This window comes from Leucopleurus acutus (assembly GCF_964270905.1).
Source record: "Leucopleurus acutus genome assembly, chromosome: 17".
NCBI lineage: Eukaryota > Metazoa > Chordata > Mammalia > Artiodactyla > Delphinidae > Leucopleurus > Leucopleurus acutus.
Genome location: NC_139159.1, coordinates 49,008,671 through 49,029,476, shown reverse-complemented (window position 1 = coordinate 49,029,476; position 20,806 = coordinate 49,008,671). Strand labels below are relative to the sequence as shown.

The 20,806-nt window shown below is 39.7% G+C and overlaps 1 protein-coding gene across 2 annotated transcripts in view; it reads left to right on the top strand.

Moving 5' to 3' along the window:
• The window catches only part of NCALD (neurocalcin delta), a 430,664-nt gene that overhangs the window by 241,936 nt on the left and 167,922 nt on the right, over positions 1-20,806 (top strand). Inside the window, exons 3-4 of one of the 2 annotated variants that reach the window (XM_082858803.1) lie at positions 3,685-3,734; positions 17,224-17,311. The gene's annotated coding sequence lies outside the window, so the exon portion shown is untranslated. Of the gene's footprint in view, positions 1-3,684; positions 3,735-17,136; positions 17,312-20,806 lie in introns of those variants that run through there. The other variant, XM_082858804.1, reaches the window with a different exon arrangement.

Sequence of the window (20,806 nt, the reverse complement as noted above, 5' to 3'; positions counted from 1 at the left end):
GTCATGTCATTCATTTCTAGGGCTAGCCCCTGCCTCACTGTGGATGCTAAATTAGTGTTTGTTGAATGAATGGGTAAACACACACCCCTTATGTGTGGCTATTAGATGACTGTATTGTTCTGCTTGTGAGCCAGCCAGCCTTTCTCCCAAGAGGGGCATCGCAGGTGGCCTGGAATTCCTGCACTCGTCAGTTCTCTGTTGTTGACTGACCAGTTAGCTGAATAAGACATTTCTCTAACCCCCTATTTAGTGGATCTCTCTTCTCTGGAATCAGGTTGGTTTCTTTGTGCTATTATTGTTTTTATTTTCTCATAACGTGCTTTTTGAATTTACGACCAGGTCTGAGAAAGAAATGAGAAAAATATCTATTCCTCACAACTTGAGCCCCAGAGTTATGGCACCAGAATGAATCATGGCATCTGAAGGAAGCTCAGGAGAGCACCTAGCCCAAGTGAGGTTGTGCCGTGAGAAACAGGGGCAATAGCAATGGTCCTTTGAGGGAAACTGGATTCCTGTTAAATCTGCTGCCTCCATACTTAACGTCCATGTTTCCTGAAGTGGAAAGTACTAAATTAATCCTCATTTAAGTACTCAGTCTAAAAGTAGAAAACAAGACAATGAAGTGCTTTAAAATATTTTTATTAAACATTTGTGTAAAGTAGAGCCAGTGTTGATTGCACGATGTTCAGACGTGGCCTCCACCCTAGCAGGATTCATGGCTTTTTACTTCAGGCCAGTGAATGGACTGCCATTGACACAGCTCTCTGGTTGTGATGGTAGCTGGGTTTATAAATGGTCAGCTGTGCTGTGAATATATTTAGCTTATGCTAAGTGCCGCTGAGAGGATGAACATCATCTGTTTCCAGTTGAACTGTGTTTTGGAGCACGGTACATTTTTTTCTAAATGAATAAATATTAAGCCTTTTTCACTTCCAGAGGAAGGTTAGGGTTAGATGCTGAAATTCAAATTACTAGACTTATTAAATCAAATTAAAATGAAATGTAAAAAGCCATTTGATTCTATTTATAAGTACTTGTCAGAATACACTGCTCAGTGAAAATGCCATGTTTTGGGTAAACAATTAGATACCAACACTAAGATCAGAAACCATTTCATTCGCTGTTAGCATGAATGGATGAAATGGCTGACTGACCAGGTAGTTAGAAATAATGGTTAAATGGTGTTGGTAACTGTACAATATCTTCATATAACATTTAAAACCTTTTAAAGCAGTTTTTACCCAAATGTTTTCAGACTTTCATATCATAGACCTTGAAGTTTGTGTATGCAAACCAAAATATACACGGTGACTATTTTAAGCACTATCACCATTAAAAAAGGATTCACTTCAGCCTTCTGAAAAAGCTGATTTGGCTGGCCGTATTCATTTGTTCATAAACAATAAACTTCCTGATAGAGATCTTAAAGGAAAAGTAAGAACCAACTTGAAATGGATGTCAAAAGGGATTTTAGAGTGATTACATACGTTCTCGGAGTATAGAGATCTAGTGATGCTAAGTGACTGCTCCAAAGTTAGCCCCCTGCTAACTAACGGCCACAGTGGGGTTAGACCCCAGGATTCCTGACTTCCACACCTGTGTTCTTTCTACCTTATCCCCTTGTCTCCCTGACATGATCGTTTGAATTAGCAAGATATGCATGTAGTCTACAAAATTTCTCTTCTGTATCTGTTTCAATGACATCAGCTATTGTATAAACAATGCATATATACCCTGTGGATTATTTACACCTGCTTTCCCATGTGTCCTTGCCCCTCCCACCCCACCTCCATCATTTTCTTATCAATCGCTGGGAAAAAATAGGTAAGATAGGCTGTTTCAGTGTGCCTCTGTGAGCAAATCAATGAGACTTGTCCAGTGGCATAGAGAACAGGCAGAGATTTGATAGCTCTTGGGTGGTGTCCTCTTCTCCTGGTCTCACCCAGCTGACTTGGATGCCAGCGACAGGCTTGGTTTTTAATGGCCTGTCCACTCTGACACTAAAGAAAGCCTTTGGGGCCCTATGTCTGGTCAGCTCTGGTAAACTGCTTATTTATTCACCTTGACACTTTAACTCCGCATCTGTGTTTTGTTTTGTTTTCAGTAAAATCTGAAGCTCTGGAACAGAGTGAACTATATATATTTTAAAATGTAAAACACTGTGAATTCATTTGACTTAATTCCACATCTTAACAGTGGAAAAGCCTAAAATATCACTTTTCAAATTGTAATGCGCTTATATGTTAACAAAGTAACTATGAGATAAAGGAAAATATACAAAAACCATTTCACAGATTTTTTGTTTTAGTTAAAAAAAATCATGCTTGGAAAGATTACGTTATATTAAGCCAAAATATCTTTTAAATATCTATATTATTAAAATGTACAGATTATTGTAGTAAGAAAAAATTAAGAATCTGTCTTACATCAGAACTCTTATATTGCCAGAACTAAAAATAGCATAATAACTATTATTTATGGTACATCCAGAGGTTCAGTATTGCCTGAGGGTCCTTACCACTGAAATATATCGCCTCTTACTATGTTCAAAGGGAAATCTCTTAACTCTTTGGTAAAGTTCCTAGTTTTGCTTTAACTGTGTTCAATTCCCTGTTAAATGCTTGGAGGAATATGAGTCCTTGGTTTATTGACTGAGATGCATTTTGCAATGATTAGTACAACATCAAATACACAGAAATTGGTGGAATATTATTTTTTTCTAACATGTCAGTTGGAACATCTTTTCTTCTCGAATTACTCCAATTGATTCTTTTTAATAAAAAGGAGGATTTTTAGAAACCCCAAAATTCTGCATTTCTTGGTATTTATTCCTAATACAGGTAACACTCTGATATTTAAGAATTAAATGATATGAGTTGGGAATTTTTTTTCTTTTTTTTACAGATCTCCCAAGAGGGCTTTGACCCTGTTGATAGTTTTGAAACTGTAGTAGGTAGACTAATTAGATTGTCTAAAAACTAGTGTTCCCAGAGTTCTAAAATACACTTTTTCTCAAAGAGAGGTTATTAATGCAAGAAACACAATCTGAGAGACCACCCCCTCCCCATGTCCGTTGGCGATGGGATTCAGCAGACCACACCCCCTTCCTCCTAGCCTTCTCAGTCAGACACACTGAACCGCACTCCTCACGGGCTCCCTCCCATACAGCCTCCTCCTGGCTAACAACTTTGATCATTCCTTTCTTCTGAACTATGAGTCTAACCAATACATTACTCTCACTTATTGACCTATTTATCGTGATTTCTTATTGTTACATTATGACTCTGTGTCTGCTAATTCTTTTTGGAATGTACCTAAACTTTGGTACATCTAAAAGGAGGCTCATTTGGTGCTTGTTCTGAAGTGCAAAATGAAGACCCGTGTTCCTGACTGTCCCTTCCCTTGGATCTGTATTCTCTTCCAAGGAGTTTATAAATATCAATAAGAGGTCAGTGCCAGACTCCCTATTTCTGCCTCTGATGCCTTTTCTAGGCAAGTCCTTTCTGGAGAGCTCTACCTCTACCCCACTTGCACTCCCTTCCCCAAAGGGGTTATTGATAACTAAGGCCAAGTCATGGGATGCCTCGCAGAGTTCTGCCAGTAAATATGTGCGGATAAATGACCTTTAAAAAATCCTTTAAGATTTTTTCATTCAACATACTTATTTTGCCTGTTTTCTTTTAGATCATCTCAGCTTTGGTCCCTTGGAACTACCCACTAGCGACAGTCATAAAGTAAGTATACATTTTAAATTTTCTTTCAGTCGCTGTAAATGGAAATCTCAGTTTTGTTCAGTGGTTTTCACCAGAGACAGTTTCATTCAAATATTTTATCAGTGAATAGTAGTATAATAAATGGGGATTTGGGGGCTTCCCTGGTGGCACAGTGGTTAAGAATCCGCCTGCCAATGCAGGGCACATGGGTTCGAGCCCTGGTCCGGGAAGATCCCACGTGCCGCGGAGCAACTAAGCCCATGAGCCACATCTGCTGAGCCTGCACTCTATAGCCCGCAAGCCACAACTATTGAGCCCGTGTGCCTAGAGCCCGTGCTCCACAACAAAGACAAGCCACCACAATGAGAAGCCTGCACACCACAACGAAGAGTAGCTCCCACTCACCACAACTAGAGAAAGCCCGCACGTAGCAGCGAAGACCCAATGCAGCCAAAAATAAATAAATAAATAAATTTATGGAAAAAGAATGGGAGTTTCATATACAGGAAAGATAATAAACCCTCTCTTTAAAATTTGTGAAAAGGATAATGGATAGAAATTAAATAAATAAGGCACTGCTTATCACTCTTGAATATTGCCCATAGCATAATAAAGTATATCTGCAGCCACCTAGTGGAGTGTTTTTTATGTACCATCTTCATCCCAGGCAGCTGCCAGAGTCCTCTCAAGGGGCACATTACAACAGCTTCTTCTTCCATTTTAAATTGGGCCATAGTCCAAGAAGTATCTCAAATGGCATTAAGCACCAATTAACATCTAGCAGAGAGTTTAGCACCTAATGGACACATAATAGAAATTTGTTGGAGGATGAATGGGTGGATTAATTAATTCATCAATTTTATGTTCTTTGAGGTCCTCACTAGTGTGAGGCAATGTGGTGCACTGGTTAGTGCCCCAAATCTGGAGCCAGATTCTTGGGTTCAGGTCCTGGCTCTGCCACTTACTAGCTGCATGACTTTAGTCACAGGTCCAAACCTTTCAGTGCCCGGGGTTTTCCATCCACAAATTGGGCTAATTAAAACTACCTCTCTTGTTGTTGTTGTTGTTATGAGGTTATTACAAGAATTAGATGAGTGAATATTTACAAAATGCTTAAAATAATGCCTGGCATGTGGTAATCTCTATAAAATGTTTGTTGAATAAATTAAAATATATTAAACATATAGGGATATTTTGAGGTTCCAGATTTAGAGATTGAAAAACTGGTTTAGCCTAGAAGCAATAATGCTCTAGTAGCAATAAATATATCTACCACTCAAATCCTGGTTTCAATATTATTTCCCAATAAAAAGAACCAGAGAAGTGGCTGATTGAGGACTGGGGCAAGAAATATGCAAAATGAGCCTGGAGTATCTTATAGTGCCAGAAAGTACTAAAAGAAAAAAGGTAAAACAAAAACAAAATCTCGTAATGATGACTGTGACACAATGTATGTTGAAAGGATATAGGAGCCAACTAAAAGTTCTCCCAGTGGCCAAAATTGGAACAATTTGAACCACAAGATAAATAACTAGTATTGAGGTATAACCCAAATCTGATAACTATCTATTCTGATATAAATAAATGATTGGATAAATATATGAGGAAAATAGACAAATCTCTTATGCAGAAAAATTCCAAATAATGTATGTGGATACTCTGCTTTATGGGAGGTAAAGCATAACTCCGGATGGGGCTCACAGAGTTTCTTTCTTCCAAAGAGCACAGTATGGAAAGGGAGTGAGTTTTTTTTTTTAAAAATGAGTAACTTACAATAGAGAAACCTGACAAACACTACCTCAAGCCAGGTAGTCAAGGTTAACATTAACAGAGATATGCCATATTGATAGTAGGTATCCTTCACATCATGTGAGATGAGAATGGCATTTGACCTCTGTGATCTTCCTCCCAAAACATATTACCCCAGTCTAATCATGAGAAAAACATAAGAGAAATTTCAATAGAGGTGCATCCTACAAAACACCTGAATAGTCCTCAAAACTGCCAAGGTCATCAAAAACAAAGAAAGTCTGAGAAACTGTCACAACCAAGAGAAGCCTAAGTCAACTGGCCAGCTAACTGTAAGGCGGTATCTTGGATAGGATCCTGGAACAGAAAAAGGACATTAGGTAGAGACTAAGGAAATGTGAATAGAGTATGGAGTTTAGTTCATAAACATGTATCAATATTTGTTCACTAATTGTGAAAGATGTACCACCCTAATGGAAGATGTAATAACAGTGGACACTGGGAGAGGGGTATACAACAATTCTCTGTTGTAGCTTCACAATAATTCTGCAAATCTGAAACTTTCAAAACTAAAAACTTATTCTAAAAAATAATGAAGTATGCACATTAAAAAAAAAACTGGTTTGAAGGTATACTCTCCAATTTTCAAGTGCCAAGATAATAGTTTTTTGAAAAATGTTGAGTTCAGCTAATTTATGTTTTGAGACTCATACATGGAGAATTATATTCTGCATTAAAGTTTTTTTTTTGTTTGTTTGTTTTGCGTTACGCGGGCCTCTCACTGTTGTGACCTCTCCCGTTGTGGAGCGCAGGCTCCGGACGCGCTGGCTCAGCGGCCACGGCTCACAGGCCCAGCCGCTCCGCGGCATGTGGGATCCTCCCGGACCAGGGCACGAACCCGTGTCCCCTGCATCGGCAGGCGGACTCTCAACCACTGCGCCACCAGGGAAGCCCTGCATTAAAGTTTTGAATTGGACAGAGGTGTACACATCTATAAAGCTTTAGGTTATATTTCTGCTGTCCTCAAACGGAGGAAGAAAATAGCACTGGCAACACAAACCTTTTTTGCAAGAATAATTGTTATTGGAGTTCGAAGTGGATTGTCAAATTTAGCAGCATAACAAATTTAGTGGCGTAAAACAACATGTAACCGTTACCCTGCAGTTTCTGTGGATTGGGAATCTGGGTGTATCTTACCTGGGTCCTCCGCTTAGGGTCTCATAAGGGTATAATCAAGATGTTGGCTGGGTTGTGTTCCTTTTTGGAGCCCGATTTTTTTTTCTTCTAGGTCCACGTGGTTGTTGGTGGGATTCACTTGAGGTTGTAGGACTGAGGCCTCTTATTTTCTTGCTGGCTGTCACCTGCGGTGCTCTCACCTCCCAGGTATCACTCAGGGTTCCTTGCCATGTGGCTGATTGCTCCTCACAGGCCTTGTCACAACGTGGCAGCTGACTTCAAAGCCAGCAGGAGAATCTCTGACCCCGGTCTGCTAGGACGGAGACTTACATAGTGTAACCTAAGCAAGGGAGTGACTATCCCCTATGGCTTTGCAGTATTCTCTTGGCTTGGGAGCAAGTCACAAGTTGTGCCTGCACTCAAGGGGAGGGGATCATCCTAGGGCGTGTCTCACTGGGCAGTCACGTTAGGGTGTGTCCACTACAACAGGAGAGTTTTGAAACCGACACAGGCAGCTGGGCATAGAGGATCAAACCAAATAAAAGGAGAACGAATCAGAAATGCTTGCTTGTTGCCTTCAAGCAAACTACAACTCGAAGTAACTAAATAAGTTTCATCCCACCCATCCACACACAAATACACAACATTATTGAACTTGGATGAATATTTTTAAACTCTGAGGAGTATTTGAAGATGAAGGAGTCAGAGAAATATATTTGGAGATAGCTCATAAATACATCACCGTTTTCCCCATTAGGGTGTTTTTTTTTCCTTTTCCGTGAAGAAATTTGCCCAAAAATATGTTCTCAGCGGCAACAACATTTATGCCCTCTCATTATAAAAGTCCAAATAATATCTCATTTTTAACATATTGTAACAATTTTTTTCATTTTTGAGACTGTTTAGTTTTTTAATACTTAACGTTTTTACACTCTGCCTACTAATAATTATTAATAGGATGATACTGTTTAATTTATACATTTTACATGATGCTTATAAATTTGTATATTTTAACTGTATTAAATATCCATTTTCACTGATTTCTTTTTATGGGTTCTGAATCCTTTTCTTATAAAGTAGTAAATACAGGAATTCTGCTATTGTCATTTTGCTCCAGTTTTGTAATCACCACCCAGATTTTCAGGAACACAATTTTTTCTTTTTTTTTTTCTGATTGCTCCTTAATAAGACCAAAATGTCCCAGAAATCCTAACATTTAGTCATTGGAACTGCATTTGCCAAGCTGCTGCTTGCATCTGGAAATAAAGCACAAGTACCCTTTGTTAGACCCTGCGTCTGAATTGTGGGTTTGGATAATGTGTTCACTGTCTGTGCATCTCCATGGAGGTTAATACAAACCTATTAGCAGACTGAACCAGAGACCTTTGCAGTTTGTCTCATATATACAGCCACCTTAAAGAAAACAAGCAACTTGTGGAAATGAGGCTCATTAGCCGCCATGAAAAGAAAATATGTATTGCAATAATTTAGTTAAGAAACTCAAAGGAGAAATGATTTCTTGTGCCTCCTCCTCCCTTACCCTTCACCCTTTTTCTAGTCTTTTTCTGCCTGTATTTTTCTGCTCACTCACAAGTAAGCCTTAGGTTGCAGCTATTGGTTCTCTTATGCCAAGGGGTGCAAAGGGTTGTTATTCAGAATAGTGAAAACATAATCACTTGTAGCTATTGGTAAAATAGCTCATGTAGCAAATAAAGGTCAAAGCTTGCTTGCTTCCTTCCTTTCTTCTTGGAGATGTTTTCTTTGTAGGAATTAAATAAAGGGAACTTTTAAAAAAAAATACAAGATAAGTTAGATTAAATAGAAGTAACCTTTCCTGCTTAGGAAGGAAGTATTAAGTGAAATCCCAGAAGAAGAGCATTTGTCTTTGGCTGGAAGGTCACAGCATAAAGCATTCTTATCAGAGCTGAATCCAGGGGAATGTCTTGGAATTTGCCAGTGTTGTTGGCCTGTGGTGATCATCAGATCTCTTCCTCCTGGTTTTAAAGGGGTTTAGTCTTGCCTAATGATTTCATCAGATTTATTCACCATGTACCTTAATATATAAATCTGTTATTTTCACCTGTTACTGAAATTCTGGGTTTTTTAATAGTACGATTGGAGCAACCATTCGATCTTTTTATCGAAAGACCTGAGTTTAATTTTAAGTAGTATATATTCTAAATAGTATCTCTGTACATTATATCTGTCTTCAGATTTTGTTTCTAGACCATCTTAACATCATTTTGCATCATGTGATCAAATCGGAGCTGGATTTCTTTGTTTGGGAGTACTGAGGTAGCAATTCGTTGTCACCTGGGTCTTCTTTTGGCATAAGACAGGCATTCACCAACTCATTCATCATATCTCTTTATTTGGTACTGTCCTTGGGGTCCTGTGTCCCCAGTGATGCCCACACCACCTCCTCCCACACTGAGCTCTCCTTTTCCTGAGTTTCCTATCACACGTGTATTCTGTTCTTGGTCATTCCTGTCTTGTCTTATTTACCCATTCTTTGCTAGGGATAGTTTTTCTCCCCAAAGAGACTGTTAGCACTTTGAGGGCAAGGATTCTGCCTCTTGTCTTTTGCGCCTTCAGAAAGCTCAGGCTCCTCAGAACTTGATGACTACCTGTCACCATGCCCAATGTCTCCTACTCTTACACCTGATCAAAACAGTGTTTCCTCAGATCGAGACTTATGTACGCTCCATTTGGCTCGCCCTGTGCTGGGGACCACAGAAGTGGGGTCAGCCAAGCAAAATGATCACTCCTGACTTTGGGACCTCTCATCCTCCTCTGAGGACCACTTTGCTATTCCCAGATCCCAGGCTCCTTTCTAGGCATCTCTCCTGTGACTCATTCTCTGAGGCCCTGATGTCACTGAGGTCTCAGCTGAGTATGACACTACTAGGATAATCTTGTTCTAATAGAGAAATCCTGAAAACCAGAAAGACTTCAAGACCCAAAGTAATGTATCTCTAATGGTGAAATTCCAGACACTGTGGTAAGCAACAGTGAAGATACTTTTAACCCATCCTTGTCTGGCCTCCCTTAAATAACACCACACAGGGAGATTCCTACTCTGCTTGCTTACAGGTGTACCTGCATAGGAACTGTTAAAAGAACGGAAATGGTGATCTCTGTCCTTATAGTGTAAATAACCTAGCAGGGCAGTTGGACCACATGTGCCTGTGGAGCAGACCAGTGTACTGTTTAAGAGTCTTTCTGATCACACAGTTCTGTCTTCTAATCTCAGTTTTTCTACTTGTCAGCTGTGTAGGCTTGCACAAGTGTCTAAAACTTCCTGGGGATCATTTCCTTCATTTATAACACCACAATAACAAAGGCCAAGGATGCCATGAAAATTCAACAAGTGAATGTATGGGCTGTTCTTGGCACATAGTAAATATACATGACGCGGGTGACCGCAATAATAATAACTAAAGCTAGGGAGGATTGTAAGTCCAAGCAAGGCAGTTTGGAGGTCTGAGGCTGAGAAGAGGTATACAGAGCAAGGCAATGATGGAGGTGGAGGAGGATGGAGGATAGCTTCCTAGAAAGGACCTCCTCCCTTCATAGGAGAACATGAGTAGTGTCCAATATCTGTGCTTGCTTAGCCACTGGTACCTAATCCCCTGATCGGTTGGTCTGCAGAGGCATTTTTGGCCTGGAAGCAGTCTGCTAGGGAGTGGAAAAAGTCTGAGTGGAACCCATGCACATTATCACTGTAGAGTCAGAGATAAAGGTAGCTTCACACCTTTTCATAACTGTTTACTTCTGAGTCTCTTTCCTCCATTGGACTGTGTGGTCCTCAAACCCAGGTTCTGACAGTTCATCCCTGTTATCCCCAGGCCACTGTCTAGAGCACATGCCCAGTGCTTAATTATTGGTAGAAAGATTGAAAGGACAGGAGATGCTGGAGTTTTGCTGCACTACATCTTCTACCAACACAAGACTTAGTACACGTATGAGAACATATTTTCCCTGCATGCAAGAACAAGATTCCGTCAAATGAAAGATGGAAATATTGTGGTTTGTGGTTCTTTCTCCAAAGCAACATTGTTTGTGGGGTCAGAGACCAAGAAAGATGTGACTTAGGAAAGTTGCTTAAAAATGCTGGTTGTGGTGCATGAAAGAAAAAGAAAAAACAAACAAACAAACAAAAACCTAAGCATATAAAACTGAAAGAGGGGTCCGTAAAAATCAAGCTTGATGCTAAAAGGGATGAGTTGGCAGATTGGAATGGGTCACTGCAAATTCCTGCAGCCACCTAGCTTGTGATTTAACACTTCTCTGAGCTTTTGTTCCAGATATTTGAGGCTCAATTTATTCCCATCTTATCATCCTTGTCAAAAGCAACTTTTTTTTTTAAAAGGCTGTATGTTTTCTTTCCATTCTTGTTTATACCTTACCATCCTGCTGTTGACAAGATTGGTCTCTCACACTCCGCCTGGGGTGTCTTCTATTTTTGTGTAGTTAAAATTGCCAGAGGATTCTTTCAGCAGCTCTATTTTGATGAATGGGGAAGCCATGCTGCCCTGTGGAATCCCAGCATGGCGTGGCAGCTCCCCCAATGAAAGAGGCACATAGCTGTTATGAACATGTGACCAACTGTGGAACTTTGCACATTCAAGTACTTTAAACACTTGAAAGTGCCTGTTATACATCTCATTACAGAGATATAATACCAGGTGTGACCTCTCATGTGGGTTGATGCCTCCCTGGAGGTTGTTTGGAGTAACATGAAATGTGATTTCTTTCCAAAGTGGAGCACCTGCCATTTTCTCCCTGGCTCTGGGCTGGAAGTGATATCCTAATGCCTCCTGTCCCTCTCCTCAGCTCCTGTATCCGGTCCTCACTTTGGTCTGAGCCTTCTCCCCCATCTGAATGGTCTCCTCTGTGCCCTGTGTTCGGATGGTGTTCCTTCTGATCACAAAATCTTGGTGGCACCTGTGGCAAATGGGAACTGGATGCTGGAAATTGCTTTCTTTTTTTTTTTTTTAACTTTTTATTTTATAGAAAGTAAAAATAAAAGTTGATTAACAATGTTGTGTTAGTTTCAGGTGTACAACAAAGTGATTCAGTTATACATACACATGTATCTATTCTTTTTCAAATTCTTTTCCCAATTAGGTTGTTACAGAATATTGAGCAGAGTTCCCTGTGCCATACAGTAGGTCTTGTTGGTTATCCGTTTAAAATATAGCAGTGTGTACATGCCAATCCCAAACTCCCTAAGCATCCCTCCCCGCCTTCCCCCCGTCCCCCCGCCGCCTCCCCATAACCATAAGTAACCATAATTTCGTTCTCTAAGGCCGTGAGACTGTTTCTGTTTTGTAAAGAAGTTCATTTGTATCTTTTTTTTTTTTTTTTTTTTAGATTCTGTATATAAGTGATATCATACAATATTTCTCTTTCTCTGTCTGGCTTACTTCACTCAGTATGACAATCTCCGGGTCCATCCATGTTACTGCAAATGGCATTATTTCATTCTTTTTAATGGCTGAGTAATATTCCATTGTATATATGTACCACATCTTCAGAAAGATTGGGGGGTTTGAGCAGAAGTTGCATTGATGGATTACAATTGCTTTAATTACAATTACAATGAATCCTGGCACCAAGAGGATGACCCTTGGCAAAGGAGTGAAGCAGGCCAAGGTCGGCCTTGTCCTTCTGAGCCTCATCATGCCTCCATCCTTCCAGGGGTTCCTAACACTCCCTCCACTCCCTTAACCCCCTGTTTACCTCAGGTCTTCCTTATCAGGGTAGATAGCACTCAATACTTCAGGATCCTTCCCTTATGTGCTAGTTTCCTTCTATCAGAATTTCTAGTCCCAGATATTATTCCTTTTGGGAACTCTCTGTGATATGAACATGAGTGGTACTGGGTCAAAGATACCTATGCTGGGGGTGCTCCTCCAGGGTGGGAAGGATACGATGAAAAGCACAACTCACCAGGCCTCAGATGACCTAGGTTTATAATTCCAGTTTTGCCACTCATTCGCTGGTGACGTTGGGCTATGTTTCTTAACCTTTCTGAGTATGTCCTCATCCATATAATAGAATTGATGAATCCGTGCTAGCATGTCTTACATAGGAGACTTTTACTTCCCAGGTTTATCATGAAGCTCAAATGAGACGAAGCACTGGAACGCTCTTTATGCATGAGAGAGGTTCTGTGCAAATGTTAGGGAGAGAGGCAAAAAGGTGCCTTACCTATGTCCACAGTGTTAGCTTTTTGATAGGTAATGAGTTGTAGCAGGAAGCTTCCACCTGACTTTAATATTTTCTGTAATCCTCGTTTATTGAGCCTCCATTTCCTCATTCATCCAAAAGAATGTATACAGAATCTCATTGGCTTGTCATGAGCAATGATGGTTAGAAAGTCCCTTACCCTAGTGTCACTTGGGACTTAGTGTGTATTTTATAAAATGTTAGTTTCCTTTCACCTTAACATGTCCCTCAAGAAGTGACTCTAGACATTCAGGTACAAGAGTTTCCACACGTTTCAAATCTGTCTGTGTATGAGGCAGGTCCGGTAACCGAAATGGTATCAAAGCAGCCCAGAGGAATGATCTAGTCCAAAGGTAACATTAAAAAGGTGTACATCATCCTCTGAAAGGCAGTGGGTGCTGATAACGCACCCATAGGGTGACATGGGGCTGGTTCTAAGGAATGGGGAGGGAGGTGACTAGGGCACTCGCTTTGTCACAAAATTAAAGAAGGCACCATAAAACTCCATAAAATAACGTTTAATGCAATATTTTTTTTAAAAAATCAAAATGCAAAAATACCTATGCCGAACAAAACGTCAATTCAAAACAATGTTGACTTTCTAAAGTATTGCATTAATATATTTACTTTGATTACTGAGTTTTTTGGTGCCCCCCGTTAAAATTTGTGCCCAAAGAGAGTGAGCTCCTCACTCCATTGGCCTTGCCCTGCCCCCACCCTGGGGTGGTGTCCACAGGGCTGGGGGGGAAAGTCCCAGGGAGAGCTTCCAGTACCCACTCCTGATTTCCCCTCATCCACTTGGGGTCCTGAATTTGGTTTAATTATAACCTTGTGAAAAAAGAAAAGACCATATCAAATGAAATTCTGGTATCCTTTCTAATCAAGTGACCACAATGAAAGATAAGAGTTTGGAAAGAAAATATGAAGCCAGTTGTTCACCAGAAGCTTGATTTAGGTTGGGGGTTGGCAAACAATGACTCGCACACTGACTGCCTGTTTTTGTAGGTAAAGTTGTATTGGCACATAGGCCTGCTCATTTGTTTTTGTGTCATCTAGGCTGCCTTGGTGACACAACAGCAGAACTGAGTAGTTGCAGCAGAGACTGTATGGTCTGCAAAGCTGAAAATGTTTATTATCTAGCCTGTAGCAGACCCCTGATTTAGATTATCAAAGGACTTAGTTTTCTTTTTTTAATAAATTTATTTATTTTATTTATTTATTTTTGGCTGTGTTGGGTCTTCATTGCTGCATGCGGACTTTTCTCTAGTTGTGGCGAGCGGGATCGACTCTTCATTGTGGTGTGAGGGCTTCTCATTGCGGTGGCTTCTCTTGTTGCAGAGCATGGGCTCTGGGTGCACGGGCTTCGGTAGTTGTGGCAGGTGGTCTCAGTAGTTGTGGCATATTTAACAGTGAAAAACTAAATCCTTTCCTCATAAGATCAGGAGCAGGCAAAGGATGCCCTCTTTCACAACTCCTATTCAACATAGAACTGGAAGTTCTACACAATGCAATAAAGTAAGAAGAGAAAATTAAAGGCAGATCAGAAAGGAAGAAAGAAAACTGTTCACCATTTATATTTTTCTTCTCTGGGAGGTGTCAGATCTGTTGCTCATTTTTCTATTGTGTTGTCTTTTTCTTACTGATTTGTAACATTTCTTTATATAATCTGAATACCGGTCTTTTGCTGATTTCACAGGTTGCAAACTTGTCTCAGATATTGGCATGTCTTCTTTCTTTATTGTACCTTGCAATAAACAGAAGAACCTAATAGTAGAGTAGGCAAATTTATCAATCTTTCCTTTTGTGATTAGCACTTTTGGACTTAGCCTTAAGAACTCTTCCCATTTGGAGGTCAGAAAGATGTTATCCTATATTTTCTTCTACAAGTTTTAACATTTTGCTTTTTCAGCTAAGTCCTTAATCCCTCTGGAATTGATCTTTAGGTATGGCTCCTCCTTGACTTTTGGCTCAGTAAATTATTCCAACCTTTGTGAGAGCTCTGTTATCTTTCAGTTCCATCTTCCCTGCCATGCTGGTTCTGATGCTCTGTCTCTAAAAATTGTGTGGCCTTTTCTTTTCTTTTGGTATGCCTTATAATTTTTTTCTTGATAGCCAGACATGATGTACCGGGTAAAAGGAACTGCTGTAAATAGATCTTTAGGAATGTGGTAGCGAGTTTTCAGGGAAAAGAAGCGTTCTATGCATCCTACAATTAGGTCTCAGTCTTTTGGTGAGCCTGTGCCTTTGGACTGCCAAGTTCACAAGTATTTCTCAGTTTTTTTCTCCTCGCTTAGGTGGGACAGGATGGCTAGAGGGGGCTGCAGTTGAACAGTTCCCTTCTCCCACAGTGGAAGCTTAGAGGAGTCTAGAGCTGAGTATTTCCCTTCCCCAGGTCAGTTAGGCTCTGAGGATATTCTAGCAGGTTAGGCTCTGGTTAACTAGTTTCCCCTGAGGGCAAGAACAGAGTGTTATGGCATATCAAAAAATGTTCATTTTCCCCTCCCCCTTCCAGAAGCCTGAGGGGATTTGTCTCTGGTATTTACTGTGGACATCTGGTAGAGCTCCGGGAAGTAAATCTCACAGTATTGTAAGGACCCCCCACAGTGACTGTGTCCCCCTGGAGTGTTTAACTCTCAGAGTTGTCCCCAGGGAGACTCCAGCAGTTGGTCAATTACAGTTCACATTTTCCTGTCCTGGCACTGCTTTCAGCAGCGCTTTCTGTTGGCAAGTCTCTGCTCAGTTTCAGGCACAAGAACGGGAAGGGCAAAGAGCAAAAAGCAAATGCCAGAGCCCTTTAAAAGAGCTTTTCCAGGAGCTCTACCTGGCACCTCCAGCTTACATCTCCAAGGCCCAAACTGTTCCATCTGCCCATCCTTAGCTGTAGTTTAAACAGGGCAAATTGCTGCCCTGAGCAAAATCAAGGTTCAGTTAGGACAGAGGGTAGACTGGGTGTTGGATAGTTAACCAGCAGTGTCTGCCCCACTCTCTAAGCTCCTGCCAGGATTGCCTATCCCCCTAGCAGGGTTGTTTGGATAACAAAATGGAAGATCACATGCAAGAGCATTTCATACATTATAAAATGTGTTTCATAACCAAAGTGGAAACATTCTGAACTATTTTCTCAGAGAGCAAACCTACTGTTAATAGAAAGTCTTACTAAATGCAAAGACTTGGGTAATCAATATCTCTTAAACCTCAGCTCATTCTCTTTCAGACATCTTTGGATAGACCAAGATCCAGTATTTTCATAGATACACATCCTCAAACACCAGTCTTCAGATTCAGATTATTGCCGAACATTGTTGTAGTGGACATTTGTTGATTTCCTCCAATACTCCTTTCCTCCTTTTCTCTTCCTCTTAGTAATCTGAATGCCTTTCCATGTGATTTTTCTTTGGAGTGTCCTTCCTTACCCTCTCCTCTAAGGATAAGGCTAGATTAAAGCCATTCAGCAAAGTATCGTGATATTCAGTGATGGGCAGTCAGAATGACTGCAGAGCTTGAGACTGGCAGCATGCTAACACTACACTCTTGGGAGATGGATTTGTGGTCTTAAACTGCTGAAGCTATATTTTTGCACCATGAGGAAAGGCAGCCACAAGATGAAGTCAATCTACAGAGAATGCCATGCTAAGAGAATTGCAGAGAGTCAAATGATATACATAGTGAACCCCTGTTTTCCAGAAACCAACCCTACATCCAGGTTTTTCTTCCCCAGCTCAATGAACCAACATATTTCCATGTCTTGTTATTTATTTGTTTAAGTGAGTTTGAGTTGGGTTTTCTGTTATTTGTAGCCAAAAGATTCCTGAATGATAGTTTCCACATCTATTCCAGGAAAAAATTATATATATTATTTTAATGTTTATTATTTTAAATAATGTATATATTTTATATAATATATTACTTAGCGTATTATATGTTTATGTTTATATATACACACATATGTATATACATATTTATAAGTATAATATATATATATAAATATATATTCTGAAATTTATAGTCCTTCCAGGATTAAGGCCATAAGGCCTGAATATTACTAAGAAAGCTTGTAATACATTTCTTGCATGGCATCTGTCTAAAGGATTTTAAACTTTGACATGCCAGGACCTGAGTCTTGCTCTTTTAGGGATTGTATTTATCACCCCTGCAGTACAAGATTTACCCCTGAGTACTTTGAGGCAAAGACCAATTAGGCTGAGATATGTCAGTGTTCTTGTAGGTGTGTTTCCTGTTTCCTGTTTGCAAAGGCAGCTACAGAAGAAATAAAAGTAACGGCCTTACATAAACCGCTTACTGAGCTGTCAAGTATTCAAGTAAGTTATTCATTAATTATGAGTGATTTCAGTCACAGGGCCAGAGAACTGCGGGTGATAAAATCTGTCGTGATAACTGCAGAAGGCTCTGAGATCCGAGGCGCTGCGTGACTGCGTATCGTGAGTTACTTTTTTAACCTCTCAAATGCCTGGGTTTTAAATTGTGTAAATTATGATTCAGAATGCAAAGATGTTGCATCCTAGTTAAGTTGTTGTGTGTTTATATGTTTTTGGTATTTGTTAAATAGAAAATGGTAATTTATATCTGCCATGAAAACTTTGTTGTGAAGTATACATGTCCATTTTTAACTGTAGATGAATTTGTATGTTACCAAAAAGAAAACTATGCCGCCATTCTACTTTTGTAAAAATTCTTTTCTCTTCTGTGGTGCCTCTGATTAAATAGAAGGCTAAGGAAATTTACTTAAAAAAATGTAGGAGAAGTTATAAAGAAGTAAAAACCTGACTTGCCTCCTGGAAAAAAAGGCAATAACTATGTGCCCCTTCTTACTTTCCAAATCTACTCATTTGGTATGGAAAATTGAAGAGGATATTGTGCAGCAAGTAGATGGAATGTTTTCTAATTCAGAAAAGATTCTTTTGAAATTCTAATGAGGGCAGCAGCACCCGCAGTAGTGAATTTACTGTTAAGATAGGAACATTATTACTTTCCTACTTTGTTGCTGTGGGTCTCAAAAGCCATCTCATTGAATGTTTAGGAAATTGGCTTTTCAGGAAGGGAAATCTGCTGATTTATGAATTTCTTGGAAATTTTTCAAAATATGCTAATGGCCCTAGATGAGAGCCAGCCAAGATTTGTAGGCAAGATAATATCGCTTAAGCCCTGGTAATACTTTTTGTGACTGTTTGTAAATAAGGCATGAATATTTACTTGGCCAAATAGTATTATATGAGGAAAAAATGGCAAAAATATTAAAGTAAATGTGGGCCAGAACAAAGCTTTAGTTTGTATTTTGCTGATATTGCAGGGAAGGGAGATAAGTCAATATAAAATGAAACTTAAATGTACTTAGCTCTTTTTCATCCCATTTCCTTCATCCCCATTAAGTCTCTATGGTTTAATTATTAGGTGAGCAACATGGCTCATCTGGATGTAATGTGAAAGTGAAAGTGAAAAGCCTTTATTCCAAATTGGATAGGCCAGTTCTTTTAATGAGATCTATAGGAGAGTAATAAAATATTTGAAGTCAAGCTAACCAAAATCTTTTTTTTTTTTTCCTCATTGATAACTAAGCCTCAACCCCAGTGCATTTCTCCTGGAGCCCAAGAAAGAATTGTGCATTTAAGTTGGCAGTGATCAGGCAGCTTGAGATATTTTGAAGTACTTATGGATCTCAACCCTAAACATGATAGTAGCCATTGCATTAGTTCCTTGGATCTTTCTGATATCGAACTAAAGGTTAATAGAAAAATGTGCATTCTTGTCCCCAAAGACAGTAAAGCATGACTGATCCAACATAAGAACCCTTCCCCTTGACGTGAAGGTGTAGAGAATCAGTATATCTGCTGTTGGCTGGTTGTTTCTGCCCCTCCTCAAGCATCCAAGTTTCTCTTCTGTGTCTGTGATCTCAGGGACAGGTGATTCCTCACTGCAGATTCCCTTCTTGAGTGAGTCCCAAATATACTGTACTTCATCTCTGCTTTATGCAGAGCAAGGGGAGGCTACAGGAGTTTGTGCTGCAAATTTGAGGCATCTGCCAGACCCAAAGGAGGACGATTTGAATAAGAAATTGACCAAAAAGCTCTTGAGGCAGTGAAGGAGCCACTTCCTGCTCAACTACTGTTGCCTCGAGAGAGGAATGGGCAAGGCAGAGATGAGGACGACCCCTTAAACAGAGGCTAAACTGTCTAACTGGGGCTTTCCAAAGGAATGGCCTAAGTTAGCAAACACTGCCCCAATTTCCTGGGCTTTCTGGAATTTTGTTCAAGAATTCCAGACACTCTTGTAAAAATTACCTAGTGACAGTTCCTGACAATAGATAGGAAAAATATATGTAAAGAAGCTATTTTAAAGTAAAGTATATGAATAGACTCTAGGTTTACAGTCATTTCTGATTTCCTGTTGTCTGGGTATCTCTCTTTAGCTCCCTTAGGCTAGAATTATTTTGTCTGGATCCCCAAGAAATCCATACTCTTCCCCAACGCTTCCTATGTGACTAGCTTCTCAGTTACATGATATTACATGGAATTATATTTTTTCTACGGTTTTCTGCACTAAAGACCTCTTTCCTTGTTCTCTTAAAAAAATGCTATTTTAATCCTCTTAGCCTAGGAGCTTACTACTCTTTAATTTCAATGTCTCAGAAATCCTCCTCTATCAAAAAAACCTACTTTGTCAATAGCATACCTTTCGTTCAGGAGTAGTAATTGGGAGAGATTATCTCAGAGGCTGAGAACACAAGACACCAAATATCTAAAGGATAATTAAAATATCCTTCCAGATGTTTTCAAGTAGAGACAAATACTGATCATTCAAATAATTGATTCCCTGACAACGATTTTTCACTCAGTCTCGTTCTCAACGCCAAAACAGGTAATAAATTCAATGGGAAAAAACCCTGCTCTTTTATTAGTTTGTAGAAAAAAGAAGAGAAAGAGAGTAGTTGACTTCTCAGCAATTTTGCAACAAGTTCTTTTAGTGTCATGTAGACTTAGGAGAATGCAGTTTGTAGTAGATAACTGATGATTCCAATTAACCAAAAAGTATTGATTAAGCACCTACTAACTTGAGCCCTAGTGGAGAATGATATAGTATAACATGGACTCATATATTTAATAATAGATCATGTTCCTAGAAACCTAATTCATTTACTCATTCAATAAATACTTATTGAGTGCTTGCTGTATGACAGGCACTGTGTTAAATGATGGGGATTTTAATGGAGAACAAGGCAGGGATGGTTTCTGTCTACAGTTGAGTGTGGGGTGTAGGGAAGATGTTAATCAAATAATTCCACAAATAGATTTTACAAATGTGATCAATACTATGATGGGGGGAAAAAACCCAAAGAAAAATGGGAAACCAAGACTATAAAATACAGGCACTACCTACATCTAGTCTAAGTGGTGATCAGGGAAGACTTCCCTGAAGAAATCTGAAGAGGTTGGGAATGGGGAGGAGAATGTTCTGGGCAGAGCCCCTGAGGTAGAAGGGAGCTTGGAGCTTACTGGGAACTGAACCAAGGCCAGTGTCGCTGGAGAACGGGGTAGGGTAGGAAAAGCTAGAGAGGTGGCAGGGGCAGATCGTGAAAGACTTAGTAGAGAATGAATGAATGAACGAATGAACATGAGAAGTTAATAACATGGAGTTAGTCCTGTCATCTCCTGTCATTATTGTGAAAATAAAAGGAGTTTGCAATTGTATAATGACTCTGCTGTTTGGGAGATACAGTATTTACTCATTCATTCAGCCATTCAGCCAGTAAACCCAAGACAAAAATCCCTGTTCACATGGATCTTAAATTCTAGTGGAACAAGCAGCAAATATATAGGTTTTATAGTAAATTTTTGTTTATGAATAAATGGCATTAAGTGGTCTTTCGATGGAATTTTAAAAATAATTTCAAATGTATATCATATTGCATCTATGTATGG